Source organism: Pinus tabuliformis, chromosome 8 (assembly GCF_031772625.1).
Source record: "Pinus tabuliformis cultivar Carrire ecotype Pingquan chromosome 8, CPIR1, whole genome shotgun sequence".
NCBI classification, from domain to species: Eukaryota; Viridiplantae; Streptophyta; class Pinopsida; order Pinales; family Pinaceae; genus Pinus; species Pinus tabuliformis.
This window is the reverse complement of record NC_142294.1, coordinates 1,354,650,542-1,354,675,316: the sequence shown is the minus strand read 5'-3', so window position 1 is coordinate 1,354,675,316 and position 24,775 is coordinate 1,354,650,542.

Genomic DNA, 24,775 nt, shown 5'->3' with positions numbered 1-24,775 from the left:
AGTACTCTGCCAATTATTACCCACAGGGGAATGGGTTAGCTGAATCTACGAATAAAAATTTGATTAGGATCATTAAGCGAACCATTGACCAGAGTCATAAAAATTGGCACAAGTCTTTAATATATGCTTTATGGGTGGACCGAATAACACAGAAAGACTCTATTGGTACTTCTCCCTTTAATTTAGTTTATGGGAAAGAAGTGGTTCTTCCAACTCATCTAGCAATTCCCTCTTTGACCTTAGTTCAATATGTTGATGAAGCACCAACTTTTTCCTTACAACTAAGGCAGTTACAAATCCTTAAGCTAGAAGAGCAAAGAGAGCAGGCTAAAATAACTCATGCTCATCACCAAGCATTAGTAAAAGATTCTTTTGACTCCAACATGATGTCCAGAAAAGACTTTCAAATAGGGGATCTAGTTTTAAAATGGGACAAGGCTCATGAGGAAAAGGGCAAACATACAAAGTTTCAACGAATGTGGCTTGGCCCTTTCCAAATCGCAGAAATCATAGGCCCATCCACCTTTATGCTACAGGATTTAACAGGAAAAAGAGAATCTTTACCTGTTAATGGGAGATCCTCAAAAAATACTTTCCATAGGAGATCGTTCTTCTATTTCGTAGATTAGTTTTTCTTTACTTTCATAATAAAACCAGTTATAGATGGTTACAAGTGGAATTCACGAAAAAGACAAGTATTTCTCTTAGATTTTGTTTTTCCGCTTGTATAAATAGAAATAATCTAGAAAGTTGGTCATTATTATTGAAAGATATAGTCAAAAAGCTATAAGCCTAAATACGATACCAGTTTCAACCTTGTAAAATTTTTGATAAAAAGATACCTTTAGTGGGAATTTGTTTTATATCAGTCCAATGAAAGGCATCAGTAACAAAACAAAGATTCTCTATAAAAAATCTCTTTCCAAAAACTCTACCATTGTCGTCCAGAGCTATTCTTAAGGAAACAATGACTTCCTCCCCACTTAAGGAATCACAAGCTTAAGGGAATAATCCAATGATACACTTTAAACTTAAAGAATAAGAGGTCTCATCACGAGCCGACTTATCACGATCATAGATATTATAACTTGCTAACATTGCCAAAACTGCATACCACAACAAGACAATGACTTAAGATTGTTACAATCAAGAGACAAGGGGTCTCATCATGAGCCAGCTTGTTCAGCACAACTATAAATCAAGTGAGTGGCACTATCATAATTTGGCTATCAAACCAAGGCATTGTTCTTTAAGGATTAAAAGAAAATGAAAGCAATAAGTGTAGATATGGATTTCTCTTTGAAAATTGTATATTTCTCCAAGTGGGATACAGGATCATTGCTGGGTAACAGGTAACCTTGTCGAGGCTATAAACGCCTGCTGGCAGCAGTGGCTCTACCTACGACAAATGAGCATATTTAAAACTGATTTACAGAGAAGGCTTTGTTTTTATCTTTATAAACCAAGTAGTGACTGATGTAAATACAATGACTAGCTCTAGGAAGTAAATAAACAAAGTTGACATAGACAAAACAAACTATCATTGATGGCTGAAAAGCATAGTGTATTTTATCTTTCTATAATAAAGTTTAATTTTCTAGGAAATTTTCTGTTTTGGAAGTTTAGGAAATTCAAAAGAAAAGCAGAGATAACTGGTTCTTCCAAGTGAATCACCAATTGTTGTGGCCAGCAACAACCCCCCTTCTTATTTAGTATTAGCACTAATACTAAATAAGTGGGGACCCTTATTCAAAATTTAAAAAAATCAATTAATGCATGTATTTCCTTTTTCAATAAAACTTACTATCATAAACTTAGGAGAATACCCTCAAAAACCTAAAAAGACTTAAGTTTTATGATAAGTTAGAAGGAAATCACTCCTTAAAGCACGTCGCATCGCAAAAAGGGTAAAGGATACCTTCTCACAAGCAGAATTCTAAAAATGCGAAATTGCGATGCGAAATCATGCATGAAAACCCCTCATCGAATTGCATGCATTAAAACTCACCTACACAGAAGTACCTCCAAAACAATGATATGCGATATCGCATCTCGCGAATCACATTTCACAGAAAACACATTGACGAATGCTTGTCGCACGTAAAATATTTGCGATATTGGGATTTTGCGATACTGCGATATTGCGAAGAAAATCTCAAAATCGCCTTATCGCAGATCTACACGGCCCGTTGTTCAAGAAAGCTTTTTCCATAAACCGAGGCCTAGTTATGTGCATTTATGTTAATTAATGGGTTAGTTGGCAATCATTAATGAAATATGGTTTTGATCTTATCAAGGAGCCAGTTCACGTAAGGTGATATATTTTTTTATATGTTTTCCGCATTTAAAGCTTTCCTGTCACCTTTTCTTGTCATCGTTCTCACCTAATTTGTAAACTGTAGGAGTGAAGAACTGAGAAGTATACAGAGAAAAGAACAGGATACTATGGGAAATAAGGGTAAAGCTCCTAGTTGCAGATTATACAAGAGATGCACAAGGATGATTCTAAGCTTATAGAATTCGTTACAGAATCCATTTCCTTAAATGATCAACTGCTACAACAACAAGAAATATTGTGCCAAAAAATATCACAATGGATCTCTTATTGCGAAATAAGCGACAAGATTACTAATCAGGTCATGGATTTGTGACATGATTACGATCTAATTGATAGAAGAGTTACTGAATATTTGGCTTGGCAGGAAACAGAGGAAGGGAAAAAGGCAGGTGCACCAATAATCAATGACACCCACAAAGAAATGCTCTTTAATAAATGGGATGCACAGATCAGGAAAGCAGAACAAGCGGCAGAAGAGGCAGCCACAACAACAAATAATGTCATTGACTGCGTCAATGAAAATTTACACAGGGAAAATCTAATCTCAGAGACCACTCCAGGATATCTACCAAATGTGCAGCATCTACAAACAAGTTGGAGACAAAAGGCTCAAGAAAAGGTAGAATCAATCCAAAGGTTAACCAGGTTGAATTGGGATTCTTACTGGGCATACTTGGTAAAACCACACAACCAGTGCATGACTCTCAAATGTGTCATCAATTCTGCCGAGAAGTTGGTGCCAGCTCTTACAGATTCCGTTTTCGCAGGACAGCTAAAGTCAGAAGTCGAACAACCAACTCTCCTCAAGCAAATGCTGAACACATGCGATTTCAAGGAGCAGATACATAAATAATTAGTTAGTAGTTTTAGTTTTAGTTTTGCTTTATTTTTGCCTGAAATGAGGACGGTCATTTAAACCGCATCCTACATTTTTGTAATAAATTATTTTTAGAATTATTTAGTAGTATTTAAACCCTTCTCATGCATTTAGAGAAGGGTCCAGAAATTTATCAAAAACTTGTCCTCAGAACGTGCACTTTTGCACCCTCCGAGGAGGTTTTGATGAATGAATGGAATATGATTTATTGATATCTGCATTTAGTATCTACTACCGATGTTGCACTTTTGTACTCTTAGTGGATGTTGGATTAAGAAGAAATAGATCATTATTGCTAGAGCTCATGAGTAGAACTAGTTATAAATGGTAATTTTATCTCTTAACTGTTTCTTCTTATGTGTTATGGTAATATTCATGTTCAGTTATTTATATGTGAATGCTTAAATGCTTGAGTTATCATTTGGCAGTTTTGTACGGTGATAACTATTTATTTATGCTTAGTATATGAGTAGCTTACTATGCGATATGTTTTTCACAACTGTTTCATCTAACTTTTTATATGAAATGGTTTATCTTTATTGAATTCTTTTCTCATAGCAGTTGAATGATCTTTATTACCAACTGTCATCTGAAATCATTTTAGATCGCATAAAGGAAAGATTACATCCCAGGTTAGTTTAGAATTAGATATTTCTATTTATTAGATTACAATTGCAAGTTGATAAATTAGATTTAGAATAAAGAAAGAATTTTACTTAGGAATCATTAGTTAAGAAATATCAATTCCCAACACACACACATATATTGGGAAACTGGTCCCATATCCCTAGTCGGACCCACTATGCCAAATAGAAAAGGAGCTGCTAACCAAGGTCCGGACCAGGTGGGTATCCCCCTTGTTGTAGACCCAATTTTTGGGGCTTCAACACATCCTCAACTTTAATACTGGCTATAACGTCGTTCCACAGAGGAATCAACACTGCACTTTGATCCTCATCTTCACTCTATTGAGGGTCTACAAATCATAGACATAATTTACTATATTTAACAAACTAGAAACATAAAAACATATACATTAAATTCAAACACATCAATTGAAGATGATTTAAAAATTAAAGATAATTTCAAGACATAAACACATAAAGTTTAAAGAGGATTAAAAATGTAAGATGTAAACCTGCAACAAGTGAAGAAGGTCCATTATCCATAGAAATATCATGAACCGAGATAGAAACACTGCCTATGGCACTATGAATTGTGTCAGAGGGAGTATCTATGAGTGGAACATACACTCTAGTATGATTTTGTGATCTAGCCTAACCATGTATAACAGATCCCCCAACACTCCGACGTGATGTTGTTGGGGGGCGTATGGGAGATGTCTCTACAAATTACATATAATACATATAAACTAATCCAAGAAAAAAATGTTGACCATGGAAAATTTTAGGGGCTATTATTCGTAGATGGGCTAATTTTCCAAGAAAAAGATTCACCAATTTCCATTTTTTTCTAAAAATTGTTTGCCCAAATTTTACAATATAAATTATTTTACCTTAAAAATTGTGAACATTATAGAGAGAATATATATAATATGATTATAAATTTCAATAATTTTACAAATATATCAATAAACATTTGATAGTTTGCATATTAGGGACTAGTGAGATTCATCAATGTTTTTAAACTTCAAGATAATACTCCATCCTTAAAAGTTTCCCCTAATGTTGACATAGAAATAAGGTTGACGAGAAAACCATTTATAAACTCAAGTAGAATAATTTAGGCTGAAGTCCTAAACTAAATAGAGTGTCTTTTTTAATAAATTATATGTTGAGAAATGGAAACAAGAAATTCCAATATAATTTTGTCCTTGAATTTAAATAGTGAATTAAAATCAAATTCTATTTTCATAACAACTTGTAAATAGTTAATTAAGTTCAATTAATTTAATTAGCTTAGGAATTGTGAGTTGGAAGCCTTTCTGAAGTCATGTATATGTTCTCCCTAAGTTTTAGGGGTCCAGGATGAGTTTAACTGTGAGTTGTAATTAGATAACTCAGTTTACTAAGTTATGTTCAGTTAAATTAGTTCCAAAATGTTTGTGGAACTAATAGAGAGTTAGCAATTAGTTGGTGCACTAGTGCATTCACAAGTGTCACTCTAGTTAACTGAAGATTCCCTCATCAGAAACTCATGCATGTCGATTTTGAGAAAGACCCAGTTGAGACTATAGTGCAGGGATAATGTACTATCGGTTGTATGATTCACTGAATTGTATAGATCATGCATGCAATCAGGAATTCAACCTGGATTGGATTGCACAGTTTTGGAAGCACTGGATCCCCATTAATATGGGCTATTCATTCATAGGAGTTGTGCAAGGAAACAGGGGCTTGGCAAGCAATGGAAATTGGCTAAGAACGGGCTTATGAGGAAGAGAGTTGATCATACTTGTGCGAATTTTTTCTAGTGAGAACAAACTTTGTATCTTCACTCATATTTCTGATTAATGTAATACAGGTAGGTAGGGTTTTGAGAAGTGGATTTTCCGAGATAAAAATATTGTGTTATGTGCCATGATTTATCTTCTTCTTGTTCATATTGTTTTCATCGATCTATTGGATTCTGATGGTTGAAACTAGAAGTAGATTCTAGTCTCGTGCTTTATTACATTGCACGAGCTTGTGAATCTATAGGAAATTCTACCTGGTATCAAAGTTGAATTCAATATACTAGAGGAGATTTCGAAGTTTTGAGTTTTTGGTTATAGGTGAAATTCAAATTTGCAATACATACTTCAGATGGAATTCTACGGTTTGCGGCTTGAGTATGCCTTGGAAGGCAACTCAAATTATATAGCCTGGAGGGATAGAACGGAGGCTATGCTGGAGGATAATGGCTTGATGGAATTCATTAATCAAGACATTCCTAAGCCAACAACATTGGATGCATAGAATCTGGATGAATGAAATAAGTGTGTGGCGAAGGCGAGGCAGATAATACTTGAGGGAGTTGAAGACCACATTGTCTCAAGTCTCCATGGCAAGGAAACTTTGTATGCTATGTGGAAAGCATTAATGGACTTGTATCATAACAACAGTGGCCAAAGGAAATTGGAACTGAAGGACAAACTTCAAAAAATCAAAATGGAGAAAGGTGAGACTATTCCAAAATACTTGACCAAGTTCACTTAATGTCATGATGAACTTGGAAGTGTTGGAATCATAGTTGTCGAGGATGATATGGTGAGTCTTGCTCTTTTGGGACTCCCAAAGAGTTGGAATAGTTATTAGGACTCTGTCAATGGTCAGGAGAAGTTTCCATATTGGGAATGACTATGGTTGGATTTGATGTAGGAGGAGATCAAGAGGACCACCAAGGATGGCTCTTCATCAAAGACGGATGATGAAGAGAAATGTGCCTTAGTGATTGAGGTGAGGAAGGGGAAAGGGAAAGCTTCCCATTCCAAATTGGATTCTTGCCATGGAGGTAAGAAGAAAGACATGATGAAAGTTAAGTGCTTTCATTGTCACGAGCTGGGCCATTTTTCTACAAATTGTCCACTTAAGAAGTCCAAGAATAAGTCCTCAAGAGGAGTGGCGGGTGAGGCTTTGCTGTCTCAATTCGAATTAGACTTTTCTCTCATTGCATGCATGGTTCATCAATGATGGGAAGTGTATGGTACATAGACAGTTGATCTTCATTCCACACGAATGGCGACAAGGAGTTATTTACTGACCTGGAGGAGAAAGATCTCTAGATGCATATCGAGATGGTGACAACGGGAGGTATAGTGCTACTATATTGGGCATGGTTAATTTTAAGAGGGAAAATGGGGATCCACTCACCTTGAGTAATGTTATGTATGTCCTCGATGTTATAGACATTTTTGGGCACTACAACCCCAAGCATAAAATGTCCATAAACCAAGGGCCCCTAAGTCCCTAAAAGTGTTGTTCCAACCCCTAAGGGTACAAGGTCAACTGATTACAGCTTCTCCCAGAAGTTCTCCATGAAAAACTACTCAAGACTGGTCAAAATAGGATCATTTCACCTGCTCCATAGGCAAAGTGCGTTGCATCTCACCTAAGTACACTCAGTGGGTGCATTACATTTCAAAAAGCCCTTCTACGGGGTGCGATGGGTGAGAAGAGACAAATGGCAGTGTCAATCCACGAGGTGGAGAAGCATGGAATCTTCCAGAAACTTCTCCCGTGACACTTGCCTTTCTGAATTCGACCAAGGATGAGTAAGAGATCATCAATCTCCAAGTGGAAGCAAGAAATATCAGAGGGAATACACTAATCAAATCATAAGCTGACTCGTCTCCCTTACAGATATCTATATATGAATCCCTCATCCCAAAGATCCAGAGGCTGGAATTTTGCATCTTGTAAGGAATTGTTGTTGGTTTCTTGAGGAAACATCATAGTGTTGGGTGATCTAAGCTTTGCATGAGGTGAAGAAGGGCTTACTTGCTAAGAGGATGATGCTGGGTCAAAACAACTGGTTGTAACTCTCTTGGCTCTTTCTTGATTATCAATAAAGCTATTCAATTTTTCCTCCATACTCTTGTGTAATCTATGTTTTGTGCATTAAATGTATGGTCAATTTACATCTGATCCTAGATTGTTTATGATAATAGATCCATGTTCTCGTATAGTGTTATGCTGCTTTTATTCTACAGGTACTCTGTAAAGCTGGGTATACAAGGAAGCAAGTAGCAAAGGCCTATCAGAAAAGAGAGGAATCGAGCAAGGAACCAAGTGCAAGACAGAGGTTGGTCTCCTTTATTCTTCTCTCATCTATCTTTCATAATGGAAAACAAAAGTAGTTTTACTTTGTTTGTTTCTAAGGTAGCTACCACACCTTAGTGGGATTAGCAGTTCTGTATAGACACTTTTCCCTATAACAAAATGGCGACTCCGCTAGGGAGCGACTAGGTTGTTTGTTTATCTACATTTGTTTACTTTATAAACTTACAGACGGAGCCTAAAGTTGAGCCAGGTAGCTTTCGAACTGGATTTTCTATGCAAATGCAAAGTTGATAAATGTCGCTTCAGTCAATCTCTGGGTTTTGTTTATGAACTAAACAACTGGTTTACAAACTCTCTAATTTCCCTTGTGGTGGCTCTAGTAACCTCCTTAGATCTACCCCTGTTGTTGATTTACTGATTACCACTTGCTCGACCAAAATCCCTGAACTGAAATGCAAACTCTGACCCGGAACCCAAGCAAAGTCTCGTCCCTGGGCCAGCACACTCTCTGTTCTGTGAATCTGAAATTCAGCGCACTTCCCGAGTGTAGTAGGTGCGTTGAATTTCAAATTCACTATGTTACAGGTGCACTGATCAGACTAGGCATTGTTCCTAGATTTTGCTTTCTGTGTTCACTCTTTTCAGATCTATTCAAGGATTTTGCTGCCTGTAGTCAGTACATCTCTGTTTGAAACCCCTTTCCTTGCTGATATTCCGCCTCCATTGTGCAAAGAACTGTAAATGTTTTTGTGTATTTGTTGAGTCATTTTTCAGTTCTCCTTTGCAAAAAAGTAACGTAATTATACTGTCATTTCTTGATTTGAAAGTGTCGCAAGTGTCGTTTTCAGTCATAGAAGAGAGCCTAATTGCTCTTGATATTTGATTACCCTGTTAGTATTGTATTTGATCTGAATTAGTAGATTTTCTAGTGTCTAAAACAAGTCTTCATTTCCAAATCGCAAAGTTTTGTCATTGTCTTCATTTTGATTTTGAAAAGAAACTTGTTAGTAATTGTCACTTTGAAAAGTAATTCAGATTTGCGCATTAGCTTTCTTTTCATCATTCACATATCAAGAAGGCTGAAAACAAATACATGCATGTGCATTTGCATTTAGACTGTTTGATTGGTTTGATTTAGGACAGTGCATATAGTGTGTGCTCTTTGCTCTTTGTTGAAAGAATTCTGTCTTTCTTTCCTTAGTAGCTAGGATTTTCATTGCACAAAGAAGATAAAAGACTGTTTATCATCTTAGATTGAATTTTAGGAATTTCACATCTACATCACGCGGTGAACCTGAAAGGCAAATTTCTTAAGCAAGATCAACTATAAAATAAATTTAATGAATCTAACAACACTTTGGAACCTAATGCACAACATTTAGAAGTCTAGGCTAGAGACGTATTCCGGCGTCGTAAAGCCTGGTAACTGTTGTTCTCACTGTTGGTTGGGTGATTCCTCCACTTTGAGACGATAAGTGACAGTACGGACTTGTGCTCCCATGTACCGTCGAGTATATTTTGGGAGACCACAATAGGCTTAATCCTTTATCCATAGGAAGCTGTGTCTGCCGCCCTATCGATCGAAATGCACTGAACACAGCATTCGGGAAGATTGACTGTCGTACCGTAAAAAGTATTCTGTAGTTTTGCGATTGGTTTGGTAATCCCTCTGCCTAGATTTCCAGAGAAGTCCCTTTCGTTCCTTTTTAGACTCCTTAATGGAAAAGGTCCATCTGAGCACTTGTCACCTCGGGCTCATTAAAAATCGAAGGCGACTAGAGTCATCTTTTGTTTTTTCTCGACTCTTTAAAATTGAAAAAACAAGTTGTGTCAAAGCGTCTAAAATTTATTTTAAAATGAATAATCGTCACCTTTCCTACATTGGTCTTAGGTTGAGAAAATGGAGTCTACCAACCAAGGAGTTCCCCTTGGAGGAAATCCTAGTCCCTTCTCCTCTTGGGGAGATGTTGGTGCACCCCACATGGCCACATTGTCACTTCCAGGATTGACAATTGGCTTGCCCGTATGGATTTTCTCAACATCCGTCATTCAAAACACCGCGATTCCTGAACAATCAAGTCAGCAACTAGACGATTCCAGAGTTACCCCCCAACCATCTACTTCGTCCAATCCTTCCTCTCCTCCTTCCTCTTCGCTTGATGGGGCTGGTAAAGCCAAAAATCAAGTATCTGAGAAGAAGAAGGAAAAGAAGAAGAAAGAGAAGAAGAAGAAGGAGCTAAAGGTGAAAGGGGGCAACCAAGTGTCGTCTAGCGAAAATCCACACACTGCACCGACCAGGTCTAAATCGCCATGTGTCATTTGCAAAGGAGACCACTATCATAGAGATTGTCCTTGCATCCCTCGGACCTTAAGGGAATGGTCTCCTCGTTTGCACAACCTGGTGTCGTCAACCTCTGATGATCATGTTGAAAACACACCATCGACCAGTGAAAGTGAAGTCCCTGGACAAAAAGGAAAGTGAAAATTTCCTTGTAAACTATGTGAAGGCAATCACGCCATCCACCATTGTCCCTTTTTAGACGAGGCTAAAAGAGTTTTGGACAATCATCCGGTTTCACCGTTACGACTTCCTCCTGGATATAAGAAACTCTTGCCGAGTCCATCACTAGTTGAAAATCCGGCTAACCCACCCAGATGGTCGGCCGAAGCATCTATCATTGAAGATAAACCATCTGAACCCATACCAGACGAAAGTCAAAAGGTCGAGGCGGCAGTTGACCCGGTCTTGCCTTCAGAGGTTTCATCTTCAGATGATACAGTCACCGAAGAGAACAAGGATGACACCGTCCAAATTCTTTTCGTAAACATAGACTCCGATGAACATGGGGGCAATTTACCCATTCCTTTACCGCGGGAAGGAAGTTCGTCTATTCGGTCCCACCTCCAAGCAACCTAGTTGTTTCCTTCGACTGGAATCAGCTAGGCAGACCCTGTTTACTAGCTAGTATACCATTCCGAATCATTGCTTAAGTATATAGAATGGTTATGGCTGGTACCATCATATATGAAGGGGCTTCTGTGAGTATCCTTTCCTTGACTGCTTGGAAAGCGCTTGGTTCGCCATCGCTTTTGCCTGAGATGAGAAATCTAACAGGCTTTGACAAAGGAACCAGTCGACCGTTAGGGATCCTTCCCAATGTGCCCATAACATTGAGAGGGAAAACCGTTCATATGAACGTAATGGTAGTCCAAGGACCCCTAGATTATAATCTACTCCTTGGACGAGACTATATTTATTGCATGGGAGCCATTGTATCATCACTCTTTAGAGTAATGTGTTTTCCGCACGAAGGAAGAGTGGTCAAGCTCGTAGACCAGCTTTCATTTCCCGGTTCACGCATAGAAAATAGTCATATACCATCCCTGAAAGGTATTTTCACACAAGGAATGTATCATCAATCCCCAGTCCGTCCACCTGATGAGCGCGAGTGATTCGGGGGACATGACTAAAACCCATGGGGCATGCACCCTGGTCTGCTTTGATAGGAAAACTTCAGATATAGGGTAGGTTTCCGCGAGGGATATATGACTATTCTGATGCTCCCATCCGTGATTGGAAAAGGGGGTTGGACTGGAATAAGATTCCCTTGTCAAAGTTATTTGGGTGGAGGCGTCTGCACCACCCGCCTTTGTCTATTGCGGTAGGCATCACCGAAGAAGTGTTTTGTTTTCACTACAGATAAAACAATCTTTGGTAACCTGGAAGAGGTAAGCCTTTCCCGCTAAAACAAATGTTTTGTTGGTAGAATAAGAGGTGACCTTGAAACTCTATTTTATACCTGGGGGCATGCAAACCTTTTGGCGTGCAAGCGAAGAGCGACCATTTATTTTTTTAAATTTGTAGGTCCTCTAACCCTTTAAACTCGTAGGATTGGTCGTTTCCTAACTTGCATAAAGAAAGGATGTGGGGAAAAACTTTAAAAATTATCGTTTTCATATATGAGACATTCTTACTATAAGACTGGATTATTCGAGCAGTTTTAACGCGGACTTCATGCTCGTTAAAAAATAAACCTAAGAAATGAGCAAATGTTTCCCCCAGCGTTTAAGCTCAATAAAAAATGAACCAATTCTCAGTAAACAACCATCGTGAATGTAGTACTTCAGCCTTTAAAGCCTTGGTTGTGTTCCCATCATCACCTCCACTCTTTATTGGCCGATCATTCACCTCCATTTGATTGTTCACCCCTTTTGAGGAACAATTGCGAAGAGTGATCCCGCTAGCCATCCTTGTAACACTGCCATGATTGGAAAATTCCAAACCTTACCTGGAATCAGCTGCTACCCAATTTTATCACTCGTTCCTCAAAGACGAGTCTCCTTTAAGCTCTTTTCAACTGACTCGTAAAATATGAAAATATTGCCGAGTCATTGGCCTCTCCAGCTCGTTAAAGGGACCGGAAGTGCTATCCCTCCTTTAGATTTTAATCTTTTTGGACCTGAGGGATTATTACACAAAAAGATAGAGTGCTTGTTTTGTTCGACTCGTTAAAAGTATCGAAAATTCATCCCTTCTGTATTGTTTTATACTTTTTCAGACTTAAGGGATTAGATGACGAAAAAGGATTTTTGGAGTTTCCTTTACGTCCCTTTTCAGACTCTCTAAAATTGAAAAGGACCAAGTTATCTCTGTTGTTAAACTCGTTAAAACCTAATCGCGACAAACTTGTCCATAGTAGACAAGAACGCGTTTCACTATCGCTAGGCTCGTTAAAACATAGCGAAGAGTTTGCCCGAAGGGAAAATTATAGAACAAGCATATGTTATCCTCCTCAAGCTTGACAAAAATAAATAGGTACTGGTCAGCAATGACTGGGGAAAATTTGGGAAGAAAACGTGAAGAAACTTTGTTGGTAGCAAGTCACGCTTGAACATAACACTTTCACTCCGCATCCAAGTCGGGTTGGGTTGTTTCATTCACCGGTCACATCACCATGGTCACGTCACACCATCCACATTTGGGGTTAATGCTACCAATCCATCATGTCAGTGTCGCTGGTATGTTCAAGAGAAGTCACTTAGAGAATTCACTGTGTCTCACCCACTGCAATACATTTACACTCCATTCTTTCATGACCACCACCCTGAACCTTATATCACCAGACCGTTTTCACCTCCACTAAAATCATTTGCTCTGTTCCGTGTCATTGGTGTGGGATTCATTAAGGCCCTCCTATGACAGATCGCTTCTTTTCGACATCAGCTCATTATCCAAGAAGTCGATCTAGGAACACCCCTTTCAGTAATTTGAAGCTTGCATGCCTCAATGGCAAGTTTCTCACTTCCAGCGACAAGTTTACATCAATGACCTTCGACCAAAAGATTTTGCGTGGTGTTCGACGCCAAGTCCCTTATTCACACCGCGTGAATTGTACTGTAGTACCTTGAGGGTCATTATCATTATCGGTGATTCCTCTCGCGCCTGTTAATAGCTTACATCATTGGATGGTAATCAGGCGATGTCCTTCCATGTTCGACTCCAGAACATCTCTCAGATCGATCGACTTGTACTTTGAGTGAAGATCGAACGAGATTGAAGACCCCGGATCTAGTTTCATCCATCTGGGCTGCGATATATATTCAGGAAAATAAAGACATCAAATGTACATCATTGCTGCACAGATAATCATCCAATCAAAGGGATTATGGCTCTACCAGAATCATCAGTCTACACTCAGACGATTGTCTGTCCTATGTACATGAAAATGAATTTATAAAGCTAAGCATGGGAATGCCCGCCTCAGCTAGATCATGAAAATATTATGAAGATAATGTATTGTATTGTATCTTATTATAGGTCTCCTCCCAGCTTGAAAGAACTTCGGATCCTCATGATAAAGCATTTCACCCGACATCAAAAAAGATTAACGACCTCATGCTTTAGGGGGCAACTGTTATAGACCTTTTTGGGCACTACAAACCCAAGCATAAAATGTCCATAAACCAAGGGCTCCTAAGTCCCTAAAAGTGTTGTTCCAACCCCTAAAAGTACAAGGTCAACTGATTACAGCTTCTCCCAGAAGTTCTCCATGAAAAACTACTCAGAACTTGTTAAAACATGATCATTTCACCTGCTCCATAGGCAAAGTGCATTGCATCTCACCTAAGTACACTCAGTGGGTGCGTTGCATTTCAAAAATCCCTTCTATGGGGTGCGATGGGCGAGAAGAGACAAATGGCAGTGTCAATCCGCGAGGTGGAGAAGCATGGAATTTTCCAGAAACTTCTCCTGTGACACTTGCCTTTCTGAATTCGACCAAGGATGAGTAAGAGATCATCAATCTCCAAGTGGAAGCAAGAACTATCAGAGGGAAGACACTAATCAAATCACAAGCTGACTCATCTCCCTTACAGATATCTATATATGGATCTCTCATCCCAGAGATCCAGAGGCTAGAATTTTGCATCTTGTAAGGAATTGTTGTTGGTTTCTTGAGGAAACATCATAGTGTTGGGTGATCTAAACTTTACATGAGGTGAAGAAGGGCTTACTCGCTGAGAGGATGATGCTGGGTCAGAACAACTGGTTGTAACTCTCTTGGCTCTTTCTTGATTATCAATAAAGCTATTCAAGTTTTCCTCCATACTCTTGTGTAATCTATGTTTTGCGCGTTTGTATGGTCAATTTACATATGATCCTAGATTGTTTATGATAATAGATCCATGTTCTTGTATAGTGTTATGCTGCTTTGATTCTACAGGTACTCTGTAAAGCTGGGTATACAAGGAAGCAAGTAGCAAAGGACTATCAGAAGAGAGAGGAATCGAGCAAGGAACCAAGCGCAAGACAGAGGTTGGTCTCCTTTATTCTTCTCTCATCTATCTTTCATAAACGAAAATGAAAGTAGTTTTACTTTGTTTGTTTCTAAGGTAGCTACCACACTTTAGTGGGATTAGCAGTTCTGCATAGACACTTTTCCCTATAACACTCGGGCTTAAGAAGAACTTGGTATTTGTTTCTATTCTTGAGGATAGACGCTACGATGTGATATTATCGAAAGGAAATGCATTCCTTTGACACATAGCCATGGGTCAAGTAAAGAAGATATGGATTCATTTGAAGAATCTCTATAAGCTGGAGGTAGAGGATTGTGTTGCTTTGAGCATGAAAGAAGAGATGGTTCAAATTCAACATGTTGGCGAGTTGTGGCGTAGGCGATTGGGCCACTTGCATCATGGGGATTTGAAGATCATGCAGCAGATCTCCACCAATTTTCCCAAAGGTACACTAGATCAAGTTGATACATGCAAGGGGTGTACTTTGGGTAAATACACCAAGTCTTCCTTTCACGACAAAGACAGTCGAGCAGAGGCTATTCTAGAGCGAGTCCTTTAAGATGTGTGTGGACCATTCTCGACAACATCGACAGCCAAAAACAGGTATTATGTTATATGTTTTGATGACTTTCCTCGTAAATGTAGATGTTTTTCATGCAAAAGAAGGATCAAACTTTAACAAAGTTTTGTGAATTTAAAGAATTGGTTGATAAAGATTCGAGAAAGAAGGTTAAATCTCTGAAGAGTGATAATGGTGGAGAGTATGTCTCGCTTGAGCTTAAGAAATTTTATGCAGTAGAATGGATTAAATGGGAATTGAGGACACCCCATAACCCACAACAGAATGGGGTAGTCGAGAGGAAGAACAGAGGCATTGTAGGGGCAGCACGAGCGATGTTTCATGATTAGGACCTACCACTACACTTGTGGGTTGAGGCATGCAACACAATGGTCTATTTTTAGAATAGAATCCCACATCGGATACTTGGGATGAAGAAACCAGAGGAGGCTTTCTCCGGTAAGAGGCTAGATGTTGGTCACTTTAGGATTTTTGGGTCATTAGTATATTTCCATGTGACCAAAAATGCACAGAAGAAGCTTGAGCTGACAGTAGAGTTGGGGATATTTATGGGGTACATTAATACACCTCACAACTATCATGTGTACTTTCTGACTAGCAGGATGACAGTGGTTCCAAGGATGTCAAGTTTGATGAGAAGAAGTCCATGTGAGTTTCCCTTGAGGGGGAAGTACAACTACATGTGGTTGAGGAACTTTTGGTTCCTAAGATTAAGGAGCCTGAAATTGATGTGGAGTAGCCACATGCAGAGGCTCTAGGAGTGGAGACATCCCCTCAGGAAGAATCTTCCAGAGAGGGAAGAAAGCACACCAGAGAGGCTGAAATATTGATGGATGATGTACGAGAGAATGTGGGGGCACCCAATTCTCAATGTAAACAGAGGAGGTCACCTAAGAGGTACACTGGATACGGGGATTTTATGGGTGAACGTGTTGTGACAAAGCCGTCTTCCTTTAAGGAAGTAGTGTGGTAGCCGATTTGCATTGATGCCACGGTGGAGGAGTATGACTCCATAGTTCGTAACAATGTTTGGGATGTGGTCCCAAGACTGGAGAACAAGCTAATGGTGAGCTCTTGTTGGCTTTACAAGGTAAAGCACGCTACAGATGGTAGTGTGGAGAAACATAAGGCTAGATTTGTGGCCCGTAGCTTTTCACAAGTAGAAGGGATTGACTATGATGAGACCTTTCCTCCTGTTGCAACGTACTCATCGATCATATCTATATTGGCACTATCAGCGCAGATGGGTTGGAAGATACATCCGATGGATGTAAAGACAACCTTCCTTAATGACATGATTAAGGAAGAGGTGTACATAGAGTAGCCTGAAGGTTTTGATACCTTTGAACATGAGTTGCATGTGTGATGGCTCAAGAGAGTGTTGTCTAGGTTGAAGAATGAACCTCGTGCTTGGTACACCAGGGTAGATAGCTGCTTCACTAGGTTGGGATTCACGAAGAATGAAGCAGATGCGAACCTATACCACATAGTGGTGGAAGGTAAATTGTTGATCATTTTATGTTATAATGATGATCTCATACTGACAGGTGATGAGCAGATGATCAAAGCTTGCAAGGAGGACCTTTCAAGAGAGTTTGAGATGAATGACATGGGGCTCATGCATTAATTTCTTGGCATGGAGGTATGGCAGGGAGATGGGGACTTGTTTGTGTCTCAGGGAAAGTATGCCAATGAGATACTCAGGAGATTCCACATGGAGAGCAACAAACCCATGGAGACCCTTCTAGCAGGTAACTGGAGGAAGGAGGATGTTACTTAAGGGGAAGTCATGGAAGAAAATGTTTATAGGAAGCTTTTGGGTTCACTCATGTACTTGGTGAACACACGACCAAATATGTTCTATGCATTTAACCAGCTTAGTCAAGTGATGCTTATGCCTACCAAGCTATATTGGAAGGCGACAAAGCATGTGTTGAGATACCTTAGGGGCACTTCTTAGTATGGATTATGGTACAAATGGACAGAGGGAGTGAAGATTCAAGGCTTCACTGATGCAGATTGGTGATGAGCCCCAAAAATGGATAATTATTTGGGCTCATTCAACCTCCTAATTCGACTTAATCCACCATTCTCATTAGTTTATTACATGTTTTTTATTATATTTATGCTAATAGAGTGAATTGGGTGGGTCATTATGCCAACAAGTCTAATGGGTGCTTTGTGTAGCGTTTTTGGTCAATTTGGAGACAAAATTGAAGGTCTTAATGAGCACTTGGCAGCCAAATTCGTGGGATAACAAGGGAGAGGATTTGTAGGAAGGTGTCCCCTTCATTTATGGGCCCTTACCTCGAATTCTCCACCATCAGCTTGGAGTTCAAGGGCCACCAAATCAATTAGCACAAGGGCAGCCAAGCAAGTCAAGTAGGACTGCTGTTAACTGCAAGTTTTGGGCAACCGAGTCCCTAAAGTTTAGGAGGACTGTTGGGTCCTCAATTTGTATAAATAAGAGGGCTTAGGGCCTCATTTTAGTTAGTCATTTTGGTTAGCTAGTAGTTAGCTAGTGGTTAGTCATTTTGTAGCCAATCATTAGTCATTTTGTAGGCAGAAGTTAGCTAGTTTGTATTTCGATTTTTAGGCAATAGATCAACTTTGCTTTCAGCTCATTTTCAAGTTCTCCTTGTGGACAGTTTTGATGTAACTCTTCTTTTCTTGCTCAATAAAGATGAATCCAGCTTTGCACCAGCTCTAAATCTCTCTTAGGAGGCTATAGCTCTTGGGGTTGGGCCCATCTCAAGCGCCCAATACCTCCTTTGATTATCTTTATGTGTTTTTGCTGCATTCTTAGAATAAAATCTGCTATTTAGATCTAAATCTTGTTTTGTTATTTAGTTTGTTTTTTTTATGAGTAAAATAGCTTTTCATGCTCAGATTTAGTTGATAGGTTGTTAACAGAAAAATCTTCAAGAAAAGGGCCAACAAACATCTGTGGTTTCACCTCTCCCTCAGTGAGATCAGGAGCTGTGACTAGGATGACTTTGCTGCCCACAAAAACACTGACTTTTCTTTGCCGTGCAATCATTAGTGTTTGGTTTTCATTTGCAGAAGTTGGTTATATGTTCAGATCTTCGAATGCTTCATTGCAAAGTTAATATACATGGTTTCCTTGCAAATAAAGTTGTTGTCCATTCTTGTTACTGTTAGCTAGATCATATTAGGGTAGCATAACTAGATCTTTGTTTTCTTGCATGTCTTTGTTGGTTCAGTTGGAAACACAAATTGCAGAGCACCTGTACCACTTCTCTGTCTACCCAGACTCCCTCAAACCCATCTTCTCCATCTCCTAACTTGGTTTCTTGCCTCATGTTGCCATACTGCCCTCATAACCCTACCTTTTGTGCAGCTTTACTTCAGTCTTCTTGGAACAAGTCCAGCCATCTACACCTTCTCATCAACTCTATCCATCAGTCCTTGGGTCATTTTAGGCCCCTACCCTGCCTCCCTATCCATTCATGCACCTTACCTCACTCACCCATCCTCCAAAATCCAATTCCTAAACATCTTGTAGAAATCCTAAACATCTTGTAGAACCCCTGCAGACTTCCTGTAGAATCTCACAAATGAGGTTTCTTGATAGCCAAACTCTGTGAAACTCTCTGGAAGGGTGTTGGGGACTCCTTAGACCCTCTCTGAACCTTCCCGACCTCTTCCAAGCATTTCTCCTCCTTGATCCACCTCTGCACAGTCAAAAATAGTTAAAAGCACATGCATGATAATTCCAAAAACTTAATCAAAAATACAAAAAGATGTTTTCTTCAGATAGAGATAGTCTAGACACATGTATTTTACCTTCATAGAAGTAATGGCATCTCTTTCAGTAGTTTGCATGCTCTCCTTTGCGTCAGTAGGACTAGCTGGTAGAATTAGGGTTTGCTAGGGTTTGCGTTTCTTTTTGGCTTTCAGTTTCTTTTTGCAATTAGATTAGCTTCCTTCGAGTTAGCTTTCATCCATCAATTAAAAATCTTATTCTAAGAGCTCATAGAAGTTGGCTTAAGCTCCTAGCGGACTTGTGCCAGCTGACCAAGTGATAGCTGCGGTAAGAGCTAGTACTTGTGCATACAACACCATCGCTTCCAAGTTTGTTACGAACTACCGGGTTGATAAAATTAAAGAAGGGAGTTCCAGGAGTTGTAGCATTATTGCTACAATACTGGAGCCCACCATCTTTTTGGCGTCGTTGCCGGGGAAGCGTCAGAGTATTGGTGATTGCTGTCTTTCTTCTATTTTCCACTACAATCTTCTGCTAAGTAGTTTATTTCATTTCCATTTTGCAATTTCATTTATGCAAAAGTAGATTAGCATTTGCCGCTTTCATAGATTAGCATTTCAATTCCGTAATTTCATTTCTGCAAGAGTATATTAGCATTTCAATTCTGCAAGCGTAGACTAGAATTTCATTCCTGCAATTTCATTTGAGCAAAATAGATTAGTCCTTTCCTGCTTTCATTTCAATTTCGCATTTTCATTTTAGCAAGATAGTTAGTTGCAGTTCAATCTATTTCAGTTTTGCAAGTAGAAGTAGAAAAAAGCAAAAATCAACCAAAAAGATTTCATTTCATGCCTTGTAGGAGTAGAGATAAGTTAGAAAATTATTTTCACAACACCCCCCTTTGCTTCACACAGCCAATTTTCTCTCTTCTTCGATGGCTGTGACTAAGAAGAACCCCTGGGTGGACATCAAGACATATCTGAAGAACCTCTAGGGGAGAAGAAGAAGAAAACATTCCTCTGGAGCAAATGGCTACAAGCAGAAATGTTGGGAGCAGCACCTTGTCCAAAGACGAATTTGAAAATCAGATCAAAGATTTCAAGAGTGATATGAGGCAGTTTCTTGCCATGCAACTGGATACCTTGCGGATCCAAAAGAAGCAAGAAGAAGCCAAGAGGGCTTTGGCCATTTTTTGTCCTAGGTGCACTAGAAAGCATCCTAGGAACGAATGTCCATTGTACTCGATAGAAGTGTGTTTTGTATGTGAAGAATATCATCCTACAGATCAGTGCCCTTCCTTACCCAGAATCAAAGCTGCATATCAGAGAGCCAAAGGAGCCACTGAATCACTCTATTATATGAATCAAAGGAGGCCACATGAACCTAGATCTTACCAGCAGGAACTGCAAGGGACACACGAGACCTATTATGACCCCTATCAAGCCACTTTCATGCCTTCTTTGGGTCCCCCTGCTCATCCTTCCTGGTTCACACCTCCTCCTTGTTCCTTCACAGATCCATATTATGCCCAACCAGTTGCTCATTCGTTTCACTCTTATGCTCAGCCACGGCCTCAGTGGAATGCACCTCATCAGGGGTGGAGGCCCCAATACAACACTCCTCCCACTTCTTTTCCTCCACCACCTGCTCAACCGCAACCATCACCTCCTCCTCCACCAAGGCAACCCCAAATGCCTACCCAACCACAACCCCATCTGCATCCATCTCAAATACACACCTCCACTCAACTACCCATACCACCATTTCCAAAACCATACCATGGAGCAACTCAACCCAATTGCAAAGCTGAGGCACAACATGTCCAAATGACTCCTCTTGAGCTCGATGATCTTCACCATAGTTTAGGAATAGTATTGCAAAAAAGAGATTATCTTGAAAGCATTGAAGGACCACATCCGGCAAAAGAAGATTCAAAAGAGGAGATCAAAGAACCATGGGCTGCACTTGATGAAGAGAAGGGATCAGAATCAGAGATCGAGAGAGTTCCCTCATGGTTAACATCAAATCCTCCATGTACTCAAGAGAAAGAACAACAAAAAGAGGAAGATGAGAAGGTCATGATAGAAGGTGACATGAAGAATGATCCAGATCAGCAAAAGGACCAAGGATATCAAAGCTATATTGAGACATGGTTCCAGACAGTCACTAAGCTGCAGCAGTACTCTCTCCCTCAGCTATGTTTGATCCCTTCAAAGTCAGATCATTTTGTCTCTGAAATCTGGATAGCTGTCAAAGCATGCATTTCGAACCTTCACATCATCTTGTCTCTAATCTCGATGTGCACATGGCTCCATTGGAAGTATTCTTATACTTGAAAATGATTTTGTTTTTCAAGTAGGGTAGGGTAGAAAAAAAAGAAGAAAAAAGAAAAAAGAGAAAAAAGAAAAAGAAAAAAATGAAAAAAGAGGAAAATAGAAATCTAAGGTGAAAACCTCCTCGGAGGCGCCTTAGATTGGCTCATTGATTGAAAACCTCCATGAGGCGGTCAATGGGTTGGAAGAAAAAGAGAAAAGAGAATAAGATCTCTAGGTGAAAACCTCCCTTGGAGGCGCCCAGGGCAGGCAATTAGGGTGAAAACCTCCATGAGGCGCCCTAGTTGTTTTTTCAAAAAAAAAAAAAGAGAAAAAGAAAAAGAAAAATAAATCTAATTTCCATTGAATAATTTCAGGTTGCAGCAATGACATTGCAGGTCGGGAGGATCACTCAAAACAAAGACAAAGGAGTTTTTGTGCCTTCTAGAGGAAGTTCTATATTTCTACAGGAAACATCCTGTAGAACCTTCAAGCGAGCCAGATTCGATTTTGGAAGGGGATCTAAAGCTTGGAATCCATTGGTTATGCATGCAAGCATCCATGTTCCCATTCCTCACCCTTTTCCATCATCTTTTCCACCTCGTTGTGCTTCTTCATTGTGCTTCTACAGGAAGTTCCTGTAGAAATTGTAGGAAGCTAGAAATGGATTTCAAAAAGGTGGTTTGGCGAACATGGTAGCTTCCTCAAGGGTTCAAAAGTCCTCCTACACTTTTCAAACTCCTCCTCCATCATCTCCATGTCTGCATCACAACCCAAGCTCAGTTTTTCTTACCATGCAACAAAACTGCAGAATGCCTTGAAGCAAAAATACATAGAACAAAATTTGTTTTTGCCCTAACTTGAAAACCATGCATCCATTTGAAAAACCGTCTTACAGGGAATTGTATAGGGATGATGGCAACATGCTTGAGCAATTTCAGCCAATTCCGGTGCACAGTTTCCAAGAAATCAGCCTCCATTACCGTCAACCATTTTTGCATTTTCTCCATATCCATGCATCCGTTTCAAAACATGTTTCATGGGGAGATGCATATGGGTGACAGTAGCCTACCCAAGCAGTTTCAGCCAATTCTGATGCACAGTTTCCGAGAAATTGATCTTTGAAATCTTCAGCCATTTTCCATTTTTCTCGAAATCTGTGCATCCATTGATCGCAATTTTGCTATGGGAGATGCATAATGATGATAGGAACGTGCTCAGCAAGTTTCAGATCGATCCGGTTTACCGTTTGGGAGCAATGGCGAAAACAAGTTTCTGTCCGGTGAAAATTCAGCAACAGCAGCTTGAGGGTGCAGATCTAAGCGTGGAAATGAACTCCTGCAGCATGCATCCGGCCAGAGGACACCTGCACAAGGAAAACAACCAAAAACCATCAGCCAAGCCCTCATGCAACCAAAGAAACCAGTGCATGCAGCAATGACTAGCCACAACACCTCACAGCAGCCATTTGACTTCAGGTACGTGACTGCAACTCGTTCTTCTATTGCACAAATCTAATTTAAAAACTGCATGAATGAATGGAATGGTGGAATTGAGCCACGAATATAGAAAGATTAAGCCGATAGTTCCTTGTCCAATTCTCTATCAATCAGCCAGGAATCATGCAGCGTACGTGTTAGACAACTCACGTGAAAATTAAAAAAAAAAAAAAAAACAGACAGTGGTAGAGGCTTTAACTCCAGTGCAACTGATTAACAAGAAGAGGACATCCAGCTCATTATAGCATTTCCGTCTGCATGTGGCCACGTACACCTAGCCACCTCACTCCTTCACCACAAATCACGCAGGAATTAACGAACGCTCAGCTAAAACTCACAGACTGTTGTTAACTTGCACTTGCAACATTTTCAACTGAAGTATGCATCCTCTGCTTCCACAAAATGATTAACCCATCGTCCTCCATTGAGCTTTGTGGCCTGGTTCACAATTCTCCAGCATATCAGGCTCACTCAGAGCTGCAGGGGCACTCTACAGGCGTTTCTACAGGAAGACGTCCTACAGGAAAGTATAGCAAAGTCGTCCAGAGCAGAAAAGCTCGAGTTTTTCTTCATCCAATTTGGAGATTGAAGAGAGGTAGGCTGGAAAACACCATTCCCATGCATGATATTTCAGAAGGTGGTGAATTAAACTGTTTTGAATAAGAATGTATGAAACAAGTCTGCTTGTGAATCCAGAATAGTAGTTTTCCTGTGTGTTACATGGAATGTTTTAGTTGGTTCTGCGTCAAATTCTCTTCCACAGTTCCTGTTAAGAAATTCCTCTGCTAGAAATGATAAACCACTATGAGGGTTAACCTATGCATGAAGAATATGAATTTTATGTGATTGTATGCATGCTGAGGATGAAGCTCTGCACTCTGTCTGTGGGAGCCTGATTCCCTTTTGACAGTCGGGTTTGGGCAGCAAAAGCATTATAACCAGGGAATTGGTGCAAAGTTGAAATACAAACACCTGAGAAATCTTGTCCTGAGGATCAAAAGAGGAAAGCATAAAAAAAGCAGTCCCTTTCTGCTCAGAGCATTGAAACAGGGCACTCTCACCAAACCAGACCAACCAGCTTACATCCTTTTTGTAGCAAGGTCAGCCTTCAGATTAGGAAATATATTACCTATGAGGGGCAATTTAGTATTGTATATGGTTATCGCTTCCATTTGTTATATGGATTCAACCACAGCACAGGTCAAGGAGAAGGCACCCCCAGCCAAGCAAGCCAAATCAGAGAAAATTGGTTCTACAGGAAGCCAGCAGACTGTTTCTACAGGAAGACAGAGAACTGTTTCTACAGGAAGTCCTGAAAAAGGGAAGCAGAGGGAGAAATTGGTTGAAATCCTAGCTAGGGAGGCAGCAACTATGATGGCCGCCCTAAGTACCTCTCCCAAGCTGAAGGAGAAGTGAAAGAGGGAGCTTCCACTATATTTTAAGGCAAGAAAGGGCATGCAGATACTCTAGAAAAAGAAGCACGGGCAGTGGGAAGAAGCAAAGAGAAAAGCATGGTTTCATGACTAAGAAGAGGGCATCACTTCAGAAGCTTGGCATGACAAGGATTCCACCAGGGCCATCAAAGATGAGGAGATAGATTGGTTGCTCAGAGGATGAGCAACACTTTCAGTAGGGGGTGATGATGAGCCCCAAAAATGGATAATTATTTGGGCTCATTCAACCTCCTAATTCGACTTAATCCACCATTCTCATTAGTTTATTTCATGTTTTTGATTATATTTATGCTAATAGAGTGAATTGGGTTGGTCATTATGCCAACAAGTCTAATGGGTGCTTTGTGTAGCCTTTTTGGTCAATTTGGAGACAAAATTGAAGGTCTTAATGAGCACTTGGCAGCCAAATTCGTGGGAGAACAAGGGAGAGGATTTGTAAGAAGGTGTCTCCTTCATTTATGGGCCCTTA